Source organism: Bufo bufo, chromosome 3, assembly GCF_905171765.1.
Source record: "Bufo bufo chromosome 3, aBufBuf1.1, whole genome shotgun sequence".
Lineage (NCBI taxonomy): Eukaryota > Metazoa > Chordata > Amphibia > Anura > Bufonidae > Bufo > Bufo bufo.
Genome location: NC_053391.1, coordinates 286,433,819 through 286,447,213, shown reverse-complemented (window position 1 = coordinate 286,447,213; position 13,395 = coordinate 286,433,819).

Sequence of the window (13,395 nt, the reverse complement as noted above, 5' to 3'; positions counted from 1 at the left end):
TCACAAAGCTCAGCCCCTTTTTTTTATTTTTATATTGGTTTGAATCTAAAGCCACAAAAACATGTGGTTGTCAAGAGATAAACAGATATACTAGGTATAGTTGTCATATAAAAGTCTGTAACAATGCAAGCAATGAATCTGTATATATCAACTTCAACAATTTATTTAAACTTCCACTGCAGATTAGACAAGCTCTTCTATTATTTCATCACATAACTATATACCTTTTTATCAACCAGCATGTGCAGGACACTGACAGACACTTCAGAGCATGGTAACTTAAAGATCGGTCTGAAAAAGAGATAAGAGAGATATAGATATGAGCTTTGTTCTGAATTCCATAACAACTTCCTCTTTTGCTTTTGGAAATTATGCTCCCATTCAAAAGTTTAATTCCACCTCTGCATGTATGCCAAAATGCACCAAACTAAAGCCCCAATGTATACTACTATACTGTATGCCATAAAATTCTACACAGTTGCTTGTGCCATTCACTGACTTATTAAAAGAATAAAAATTATATATATCTTTTGGCATACATCAGGCTGATTGAAGTCTATGGGTATTAGCAAATACAGTGCATTCAGAAAGTATTCAGACCCTTTAATTTTTTCACATTTTGTTATTTTAGCGAGATAAAATAAAAATTCAAGTTTTTCCCCCATCAATCTGCACTCAAACCTTCTTAATAAAACCGAATTTTAGGAATGTCTGCACATTTATTAAAAAGAAAAACTAAAATGTCATATTTAGACCCTTTGCTATGACATGATATTTAGTTCTGGGAGCCTCCCATTTCCTGGATCATCTTTGAGATGACCTTGGAGTCCACCTGATGCAAAAAATCAAACAAGAGAAAAATCCAGCTTCCCAAGAAAAGTGATAATCTTTAATACATACGTGCCTTAAAAGCCGACATACAATACATACATGTCTACGCGTTTCGGATCACAAAAATGTGGACCCTTACTCATGACAAAAAACAAAAGTATTCACATGACAAAAAAAAGAGAAAGATATCAACAAAGACAGGTGTAAACAATTAACATAGAATCCACCTCAAAGGCTGCTTCGGAATGACATAGCATACAAATACAAAAAAAAAAACATATACATTTGTGCTTTTTAAAAATATACAAAGAGACAGAATAAGAATCAGTAATGTAATATAAGATCATGTTTGTGATTAAGACCTTTTGGAACACGAGAATACATACGGAAAATCCAGGAGTCCTAGCTGAGGTAAATTCAGTTAATTGGGCATGATTTGGAAAGACTCTCCCCGTCTATACAGTGCCTTGAAAAAGTATTCAAACCCCTTGAATTTTTTCACATTACACTCACAAGCTTAAATGTAATTTATTGGGATTTTATGTGATAGACCAACAAAAAGTAGCAAGTATGTATGAAGTGAAAAGCAAAGTGGCCTTTGGGGTGCGCTGTGACAATTTTGCCGCGCTTGCTGTTGCCTGTGGCAGCGTGTTGCTGTTTCAGTATGCGGGGGCAGTGTCACGGCCTTTGTGGGGTGTGCCGTGACATGGTTGCCTTGCATGTTGTTGCCTGCGGCAACGTGTAGTTTTTTATGCTGGTGGGTGCAATTCACAAGTTGCTTCCTCCTCTGTCCAGTGCTAGAAGGGTTAACCACTTTGTTGGGTGTGGTCACTAGGTGCTTCAACTTACCTGTGGCTAGAGGCCAGGAGTCAGTTGTACTCCAGCCATGGTGTGTGCTGGAGTTATGCTCCTGTCTTCATTTTCATCTCCCAGAGTGAGGGCCTCCTAGTGGGACATACGGTCACGGATGGGGAGTGGGGAAAACCCCCCACCATACGATGGCTGGGGGAAAGGAAAGCAACTAGGCCTGGACACAAGGATAAGGGAGCAGGTCACCTCCTATTGCATCCCTATACCTCGCCCTAACTCCTCACCGTATGAGCGGACCTGGATCAGGGGTGTGGAAATCGTATCGCCCGACGCCCGAGACAAGCAGTTCCCATGGTGAGGGGGAGGCTTGAAGTTAAAATAGACCATCGGATTGGAGGAAACTCTGATCCGATGGTATATTTTAAACCCGAGGTGTTCCCATGGTGATGGGGACGCACCTCTGACAGGGCGCTGCCATCAGCGGCACCTGAGGGGTTAATTGAGCGGACGGCAGCTCCCTGTCAGAGGTCGGGTGCCAGGAATGTTTCTACAATGTTTGCATTGGTGGGCAGTGAGCCCTCGCCCCCCCTCCCTGGTATTAAAATCATTGGTGGGCAGTGCGCCCTGCCCCCACCCTGTATTAAAATCATTGGTGGGCAGTGCGCCCTCCCCAGTATTAAAATCATTGGTGGGCAGTGCTCCCTCCCCCTCCATCATTGGTGGCAGCGGCAGTTACGATCGGAGTCCCAGCAGTGTAATGCTGGGACTCCGATCGGTTACCATGGCAGCCAGGATGCTACTGAAGTCCTGTCTGCCATGGTCAGTTACTCAGCAGCATTATACATACATGCGCTGTGGCTGCCCGGTGTTCCTTCTTGTAACTCACAGGTCTGTGCGGCACATTGCTTATGCTTATTGATGGAGCTGTGTGAGGGCTTATTTTTTTGCGAGATGAGTTACCATGATCATTTCTTTCTATTGTGGGGTACATACAACTTTTTATTTTGCTTTTGGGGAAACAGGATAAAGAAAAGTCTGCAACTCTGCCATTTTGGGTTTTGTTATTGCAGCTAGTGTTGAGCGAAGCGAGCTTCAGATGCTTCATCCGATGTTGCTTCGTTCAAAACTTCGGAATAATACTGTACGGAAATCCGTCTCCGTACAGTATTAGAATGTATGGGCTCTGATGAGCCGAAGTAAGTTATTCGCAAAATTGCATGTGACTTTGTTGAATAACTTCGGTATTTGATTTTTAAAGTGGAAAACTCGGCTTTGGTTCCGACTAGTACCTCGGATAGTCCATCAGTATCAAAATATCAGAGAACTCATTTAAAAATAAAAAATATATAAAAGAAATGTGGGAACTCAACTTCTATAAACTCTAACCATTTCAAATGTGAAAAAAGAAAAGTTTCTATTTAAAGTTATACTTACTCAAAACACAGATGTAGTTCATGTGACTCAAGGCATTCTGAAATCATTCGGCAAAGAAAATCTGCATATACAGACCCTATTTGAGATCAGAAAAGAGAGAAAAAAAGTGTCAGCAAGAGTCCTAAGAAATGAACACAGAAACAAATTTAAAAAAAGTGTCTGTGCCTGGTGCTGTAGCTACTAAAACAGTTAATTGGCGGGGGTTCTGGGAGTCTGACCCCAATCAAACTTTTATTGATGACCTACCCAAAAGTAGGTCAGTCCTGGAAAACTCCACTATGTTGATGTCACACAACTTTTTGATGCAGTGTTTGAGCCAAACACAGAAGGGAATGTGTGTTTGGAGGGAATGAGAAATATAAAGGAAGGCCTTATACTACTTATCCCTGCTGGACCCAATTCTATCTTTAGGTAAAAAAACTGCCACAGAAACCATGTGACATCACCATTAACCCCTTAGTAACAGTCAGTACACTCAGGGGGCCTTGGGTTAAGGCACCTCCTTTTCAAGGCTGCAATTTAGCTCAAGCTTGCTCTAAAGCTCCATGGGCATGAAGCAATAAGAAGCAATAAGAGACCGCAAAGTGTGGTCTCTGATTACTGAAAGTGTTGACAGCTTAGTTACTAGCAGGAAGTTTTCTCCCCTCACATGAGAGACTATCTAGCTGTAATTCTTGGAGCAGCTTACTAGCCAGTTCCAAACTTGATGTATTTTTAATGTGAGAAGATTGAAACAAATGGATGACTGTAGGAAATCATGATCTTACACCTACTGGATGAATGAAGAGGCCCACTATCACGCAAGTTTGTGAGGGAAAACATCAGGACAGTCAGGGAAGGATGAAACAGCTGTAAGGTCATTAAAAATGTGGCATTAGCAATGCTTTAGATGGCACTCAAGATGGTATCCTATATGAAGATAGCAAAGAACGTAAAACCAGTGATTGTGACTAGCTGAGCTTCATAAATTTTGGGAGTGGCGATCATGAGTTCTTGGGGCTACCTGACAACTAGCAGAGTACTTGAAGATTTAAGTTACTCCACATTTGTTAATGACAAACCGTGATAAGGATTTTTATTGCTGCTGCTGACCTTTACACTGTTGAAATCGGTAATTATTTTTCCCCAGTAACTGTCTGTAAAGGAACCCATATAATACGATGAGCCCTTATGCAGCTTACTCCCGAACAAACAGCCGAAAATCCGAAATAAGGCGAATAGAAGATCCCAGTACCCCAAACATGCGCCGAGACTACATGAAGGGGTAAAATCAGTGTGTTTTATTAGCAGTTGAATCATTTCTTTTATGCCCTGCTCCCATGCAAGGGAGACGCCCACAACAAATATACATTACCCAATAACACAAAGGTTACAACCCACATAGAATCCTCCCCTCTGCCTGTGATATAATCATGGTACATCCTGGTTAACATAATCAACACAGGCAGGAGAATACACAATGTCCTCTGTCCTGGAGACAACCGAGTTGTAATGCAATTCTCTCTCAGGACAGAGGGCAATCTCCAATACACACAGAGAGACAATGGAACAGACCTCACTACTTGACGTATACAATGTCCCACCCTTTACAATACACATAGACATTTAACATCCCAACATGGCACAAATTAGTTAGTAAAAGTAAGCAGAAACCTCCCTTTCTCCACACTGTTTTTCCAGGAGTCCAACATGACACATGGGAAGATGTCCTTATAGGCCTCTGTAGAGACAGGAAGCAAGAGAGTTTAAAAGGCCCCTCCCCACCCCCCAGTGTCTTATAAATCACTACACCGGAATATTATTATTATTATTTTAGGTTATACCTAGTGATTCTAGATTTACAATGTTAACAGCACATTATTATATAAGCATATGAAAATTACACACACACACACACACACACATATATATATATATATATTTTTTTTTTTTAGGGAGGAAGGGGGGGGGATATATTGGTGCTGTCATGTTGGACTCCTGGAAAAACAATTACCGGTAAGACTAATTACCGATTTCCAGTACCTCCCGCATGACTGCACATGGGATAAATACCCAATCAATTACATTTTTTAAGGGGAGACTACTACTTTAAGGACCTTTCGTCCAAACACTAAGTTCTGATTGGTGAGGAGGTCCAAACGATAATGTTTACAAAAGGTATTATAATTTGTCCATGTAGCTGCTCTACAGATTTGATCTGTCGTGGCATTAGCTTTCTCTGCCCACGATGTTGCCATAGCCCTGGTCGAATGGGCTTTAATGGAGATTGGACAGTTCTTTTTTTCCTCCATGCTGAATCAATACATTTTAATCCTGTCTCCAAGATTCTGTTGACTGAAGATATTTAATTATTGTCTTCTGTACATCTAAGCAATGGAAACGCTCCTCTTTGGCATTTCTAGGAAAAGCACAAAAGGACGGAAGAATTATTTCCTGTTCTTTAAGGAAAGAGGAGTAAAGCTGGGTCCAATTTTAAAATTATTCTATTATCAAGAATTTTTAGATAAGGTTCTTTCATAGAGAGAGTTTGAATTTCTCCTATCCTACGGGTGGAGTTAATGGCTACCAGGAAGGCAGCTTTCATGGTCAAATATTTTGATGAGATATCATCTAATGGTTCAAATGGAGGTTCACAAAGGGAGTTTAGGACTAATATTAGGTCCCATTTTGGGACATTTTATCTTATTGTGGATCTTATTCTGGAAACGGCTTTAAAGAATCTCTTCACCCATCGATGTTCAGCTAATGGGAAATCTAGAAAAGCCGAAATAGCCGATACCTGGACTTTTAAGATACTCGGTCTCAGACCTAAATCAAACCCTTTGTGCAGAAAGTCTAGGATGTGAGAAATGGTAGGTGAGGAACTATCTGGGTATTCGTAAGACAACCAGGAACCAAATTTCTTCCAGATTTTGCCGTGTATGGCTGAAGTAACTGGTTTGCGACTCTTTTTTAACTTTGCGATTACTTTTTCCGAAAGACCCTGTTTTTTTTAGCATTTCCCTTTCAGGATCTAGGTCGTCAAATTCAAGGTTTTCAGATATGGATGTTTAAAAGGGCCCTGAACTAGGAGATCTTGTCTGTTTGGGAGGATCAATGGCTCTTCTATGCACCTTGCTCTGAGGACGAGTACCAGCTCCTTTTGGGCCAGGCCAGAGTAATTAATAGCACCTTTGTGGTGCTCTCGCCAATCTTCCCCAATACTGAATAAGAGGAATTGGAGGGAAATCATATGCAAAATCCATGTTCCAGGTTGATGACATTGCATTCACTGCTAGAGGATTGTCTCTTGGATTTAGAGAGTAAAAACAGCTTGTCTGTGTGTTTACTCTGGTCGCAAATAGGTCTGAGGCTGACCCCATCTGTGACATAACTCCTGTAACACTTCTTTGTTTAGCATCCACTCTCCAGGATCGATTCTTTCTCAGCTCGGGAATTCGGACATACTGTTTTGTCTGCCCTTCAGATGTAAGGCTGAGATTTGATTGGGCCCATTGAAAAATTAGATTTTTGGTTTTCCCCTGATGTTTGAGGTAACACAATGTAGTGATGTTGTCCGAGTAGATCTTTAGATGATTCCCTTTTACAATATTTTCCGCCTGTTTCAAAGTCTTCAGAACCGCTGTTAGTTCTTTTAAGTTTGATGATCCCAGGCGCTCTTGAGGTGACCATTCTCCTTGAAAATATTGATCCTCCACCTGGGCTCCCCAGCCTGACTTGTTGGCATCCGTGGTTACCGTCACCATTGGATCCAGCTTTCCTTCACTAGATTGTCTGGAGTTACCCACCAGTTCAGGGAGTTCTTTACCCCAGTGGTAATGAAAATCCTTTTGTTTAGAGATTTTTGACTCTTGTCCCACCGAGATAGTATCAGATTCTGTAATGGTCTTGAATGAAAATGGGCCCAGGGAATCATGGGTATGCAAGATCTCATGATGCCCAGAATCCTCTCTGATTGTGCACCTTTTCTTCTTTTGGAAGTGTTGGAATTTGATTACCATGGTATTTTGTTTGGTTATTGGTAGAAAGGATCTTTCTTTCACTGAATCTAGGAGTGTACCCAAGAAAATCATCCTGGTTTCCAACCGCAGATCTGATTTGTTGAAGTTGATAATCCAAGCCAGTTTGGTCAGCAGATCCAGTGTTAATTGAAGATGATATTTTAATATCTCCTGAGAATGGGGTGTTAATAAGAAATCGTCAAGGTATGGGATTATAATTATTTTGAACTGTCTTATGTGAGCCATCACTTCTACCATCAGTTTTGTGAAACTCCTCGGAGCTGATGAGATTCCGAATGGCAGACACTGAAATTGGAAATTATGTATGTGGCTGTTTACTTTTATTGCAAATCTCAGATATTTTTGATGATGAGGATGAATAGGGATATGACAATATGCATCCTTCAAGTCTATTGTGCACATAAAGGCTGCCGGAGTGATGAGTGGAATGGCTGACCAAATGGATTCCATATTGAATTTTCGATAGGAGATCCACCTGTTCAGAGATTTGAGGTTTATAATTGTCCTGAACGATCTATTATTATTTTTTTTTTACATGGAACAGTTTGGAATAATGACCCTTGAAATGTTGATGCGAGGGTACTGGAACAATGGCCTTCGTCTTGCACAGAGACTGAATATCCAGAAAAAGTTGATTCCGTAGTGTTTGTGAGTGAGGATTGGTTATCTGAAAACGCTGTAGGGGAGGAGACTTGAATTCTAGTTTGTAACCCTCCTGAATGGTTTGGATTACCCAGGGATTTTTTGTAATGGAAACCCATTCCTGGCTGAAAAAAATTAAGTCTATCTTCCACCGGGATGGCGTCATTGTTTACCGGGATTATTTAAGTTGTTTGGGTTGAGAAGGAACCCTCTTTCTCTGCCTCCTTTCGGGTAGCTCCATCTACCAGACTTTCCCTTCCCTCTACTCGATGACTACTGGGATTGTCTGTTTGTTCTCCCGAAAGGGCTGATTTTTCTTAGGCTTCTCCTCTGGAAATCCCTTTTTCTTGTTAGCCGCTCTTTCCAAAATGGTATCCAATACTGATCCAAAAACATAAGAACCAGAAAATGGTTTTGAACATAACTTATTTTTAGAGGCTATGTCCAGGTCTTCGGCCACAAGGCCCTTCTGGCAGTATTTGATAGTGTTCCACTTCGTGCGGCAAAACGGATCGATTCTGCAGAAGCATCACCCATGAAAGCTGTAGCCATTTTTAGAAAGGCAGAGAATCCAGAATTACTTCTCTAGGTGTCTTGAGTTTTAAATGGTTTTCCAATTGATTGGGACATAATCCCATAGCTCTGGCTACAGATGTGGCGGCAATATTAGTATTAATTGTTGACGCTGAACATACCCAGACCCTCTTTAGGAGACCATCAGATTTTCGGTCCATGGGATCTTTCAGTTGGGACGAGTCCTCAAATGGGATGGTCATCTTTTTTGCCACTTTTGCTACCCGGACATCTATTTTTGGAATTTCATCCCATAATTTAGTGTCCTCCGGATTAAATAGAAGGTGGATTCTGAATTCTTGAGGAATGGAAAGTTTATTTTCTGCATCTTCCCACTCCTCCAGTATCATTTCTCTCAGATTGGAATTGACCGGAAACAGCTTCCCTTTCTTCGCCCTTAATCCTCCAAACATCTCGTCTTGCGTTGTTCTGGGTTACTGAACCTCCTCCACCCTCCATAGTTTCCCTTACCGCCAATAGTAACAAATCCAAATCTTCCACAGAAAATAGATATTTTTTTCTGGTCTTCAGAAGAACCTGAGGGACAGATTAGCTCTTCTTCTTATAACTCCCCGTCCGAATAATAAGTATTTTCGCCCTGTTCATCTGAATCTGATTCCAGCTGGATTCTAGGTTTCTTTAAAACTGACGGAGAAACTGGTGGAGGAGGAATCAAGCTAGAAACTGAAGCCTGTACTTCCTCTCTTATCATAGAACTCAGATCAGAGAGGAAGGACGGCTGTTCCTCCGTCAGGAGTTTTGCAATACAATCAGGGTACAGCTGTTTTTTGTATGATTCCTATAACTTTCTAGCACAGGAAATAAACTTCTTTGTTTTATTTTTAGGTTCTGTCTGGGACCTATGTCCCGGATCCTTTTCCCCCTAGAAAGAAACAAAGGAGATCTCCCTTAGTACATCAATAAAGCAGGATAAAACAGGGCATGGTAAAAACTTACATAGCCCTGAGCAGGGGTATTGCCAGCCAATTCAGGCTTGATAGACATCTGGAACTCCACCTGGAACAGCAGACAAGCACCTCTGCTTGCTGGTTCCCTTTTATATTGTCTTACCTTAAGGGTCCGCCCCCTGCTGCCAGTGCGCTCCTCCTTCCTTCCTGGGGACTCTATCCCCTAGGGAGAGTCGATCCCTCATGCGAGGCCCCAATCCAGGCCTCCAGCATGGAACACTAGGCACCGCCATCTTGGATTCTAGCGGAGCGGCATCACTTCCTGGACACGCCGTGTTCCCCGGAAGTGACGTCCCTGCTATGCGCCCGCACGAGGAGGATGCGCATTGTCAAGCCCAGAGCTCCCGGAGGGGAAGCGGCTTCGGCTCCCAGCTACCGGCCAAGTGGGAGAGAGATAGGCTGGGAAGGCTAGGGAACCTCGCAAAGAGGTACTAGCAGGGCCCTGAGGAAACTGGGAGGAATGGCGGACACCACCCGACACAGTTCCAGCCCTAGTAGCATGTGGCTACATCCATTTTCTTTCTTCACCCTAAGGAGGGTCTCTCTCGCAACTCCCTGGATGGGGGGGGGGGGGGGGGGGTCCTTTTAAACTCTCTTGCTTCCTGTCCCTACAGAGGCCTATGAGGACATCCTTCCATGTGCTGTAATGGGGGACGTACTGGAAATATTGTTCTGTTATTTTATTAAATATTTTAGCATACTATTTGTTTACATTTTTTTTTCATATTTTCCTCCTCTAAAACCGAGGGGCATCTTAGGCTACTTTCACATGAGTTTTTTCAATTCCGCTATTGAGAGCCGTCATAGGATCTCAATAGCGGAGGAAAACGCTTCAGTTTTGTCCCCATTCATTGTCAATGGAGACAAAACTGAAATGAATGAAACGGAATTCACCAGAATGCATTTAGTTCCGTTTGGTTCCGCCCCCATCACAGACAGAATAACGCTGCAAGCAGCGTTTTTCTGTCTGCGATGTAGTGCGGAGCAAGACGGATCCGTCCTGGCACACAATGTAAATCAATGGGGATGGATCAGTTTTTTTCTCTGACACAATAGAAAACGTCCCTGTGGTCTTTCAATGGTGTTCATGACGGATCCGTTTTGGCGATATAAGATATAATACAATCGGATCCGTTCATGACGGATGCATGCGGTTGTATTATTGTAATGGAAGCGTTTTTGGAGATCCATGACGGATCTGCAAAAAACGCTAGTGTGAAAGTAGCCGTATAGTCATTGGCATCTTATAGAACTGTATAAAGGTCGACATCTGTGTACTTAAAATTGTGGACCCTGAAAAAAATGTATTAAAAAAAATACCCTTAATATGGGCTTAGTAAACAAAGCCACATGTCCGTTCCAACTGAGCTGCAACCACTGTGTTTGCAGCAGTTATGCTCTGAAACCACTATAAAGCCCCAATGGGATTTTTGCATTTTTCAGATAATTCCCAAGCTCCTAAATAACTCACCCAGATTCATAATCACTAAATAAACTGAGGCCCTTAATTGCCCTCCGTAGGGATTCATTCTTAAAATAATACACCCCTGATAATAATCTGTCGAGTCCCTCTTCAGTTTCATAGGCCACCATTCCCTCTCAATAAAATATAGGGGTATCTACCCAAACTGCACAAAGCAGCAACTTAAATCGTCACTGATTTATGGGACCACCCTCATAATAATCACATAGATGGCGGTGGGGCCATAGCGGGATAAATAAAGGGTGGATCCCACAAACTAAAACCCACCAACACTTAGGGAGGCCAAAACACCACAGGGTCTTAGGTGTGTGACCTGGGTGAGATACTATCTAGGTGGATATCTGGTACCAAGTAGACACCAGGTATCACTCCTAACAGTGAATGTCAGCGCGCAGACATCCACTGCACTAACATAGTACAGGTGCAGGACTGTGGCAGGGCAAAACCCTTGGCTCTGTTTAATGTACTTGGAGCACCGATTACCCTGACACTGTCCTCAGTGGTAAACGCTCTTTTACCACTGAGGACAGTGTCAGGGTAATCGGTGCTCCAATTACATTAAACAGAGCCAAGGGTTTTGCCCTGCCACAGTCCTGCACCTGTACTATGTTAGTGCAGTGGATGTCTGCGCGCTGACATTCACTGTTAGGAGTGATACCTGGTGTCTACTTGGTACCAGATATCCACCTAGATAGTACCTCACCCAGGTCACACACCTAGGACCCTGTGGTGTTTTGGCCCCCCTAAGTGTTGGTGGGTTTTAGTTTGTGGGATCCACCCTTCATTTATCCCGATATGGCCCCACCGCCATCTATGTGGTTATTATGAGAGTGGTCCCATAAATCAGTGACGATTTAAGTTGCTGCTTTGTGCAGTTTGGGTAGATACCCTATATTTTATTGAGACAATTTAATAAAGTATTTGTTATTTTGTTTTAGCGTCCTATCCCCACATATATTTATTTAACTGTGTATAAGGACGTATACCCATTACACCATTTTTCAGTTTTGTGTACACCATTCCCTCTGACAATTTATTCCCTACAAACATGCCAGATAAGGGGTGAAATTATAGAAGGTGTGTGAGAGCATGACAGTTTTTCTGTTTAGGAGGGCAGAGACCCACCAATTAAACCTGCCAAACTGCCCAGAAATTATTAGAACATAAGGGAAAATTGTGTGGAACGTATTGGCACCAAAGGGTACCACATGCACATCGATAATTTTATTCTGCTGGCCGGTATGGTTAACAGACATACTAATTGTATATATTATTTTTTTTTCCACATTTTAACACTTTTACACAAAGATTTTTTTTTTTTTTAATCATGTTTTTTTTTTTAAACCATATTTTTTTTTTCCTGGCGATGGTCTTGTGGGAGGGCTCTTTTTTTGGTGGAATGAAGTGATGTTTTCATTGGTATCATTTTAGGTTACACAGTATTTTTTGATTGCTCAATATTAGGCTTTTTGTGAGGCATGGTGACCAAGAATGGCTGTTATGGCACCGTTTTTTAAATTTTTTTATGGCATTAACCAGTTGGGATAGATCATGTGATATTTGCATACAGCAGGTCATTATGGACACAGAGATACCCGATGTCTATTTTTTTTTTTCAGTTTTACAGAATAAAAGCATTTAAAAATAAATAATAATTATGTTTTCTATTTTGTCGCCATTTTCTGAGAGAATTTCATTAAAAATTTTCAGCCGTTGGCCTTGTGGGATGTACCTAGTACTTTTTGATCACTCTATAGTATGCTTTTTGTGCAGTAAGGTAACAAAAATGGCTATTCTGACACCATTTTTATTTATGACAGTCAATATGGGTAGATCATGTAATATTTTTATAGGCGGTCATTTTGGACGTGGCAATACCTAATATGTATTATTTTTTTCAATATATGGATTGATAAGGGCCACTTTTTTAACACTTGAAACGTTATTTTTCTATGCACAGATTTTATTTTTTTAAGGAACGCCTATTCAAAGGAACATGGTATTTAAAGGAACATAGTATTTAAAACATACCGTATGCACAACGCACAGCCATGTCAAATATACAGGTCACAGATAGTATGGCATTTGGCTATCAAAGGTACATACCATATTTTTCGCTTTATAAGACACACTTTTTTCCCTCCAAAGTGGAAGGGGAAATTCAATGCGTCTTATAAACGAAAGGTGACCCCAAATGTGCAGGCTGCAGCAGCTCAAGAGCTCTCACTAACTGCTCCTGAGCTGCCATGAAACAGTGGGCGGCCTGTAGTTAGCGAAGTTAGCCTTCAGTGAAGCCTCCAGCCTGCGCATACATTGCGGCACTAAGCAGCACCTGACAGTTGGGCGGGCTTGCGGCTTCACTAAATGCTAAATGATGCCGGCAGTACGCGCTTCCATTATGCACTACACTATTATTGGGCGGGCTGGCGGCTTCTCTGTATGCGCTGTACTGCCGCCAGCCTGCTCATCCTTCACTCACCACAGCCGGAGCAGCAGGGGGGTCCCCTTCTCCTCTGTGCTGCCTGGCCATCCAGCTGATTGGTGGTGAGCGCGTCTTGCTCCCCCCGCCTCCACCAATCAGCTCCCTACATTTCTCCTGCCATATGAGCTCTCCCCTGTCCTGGTAGCGTAG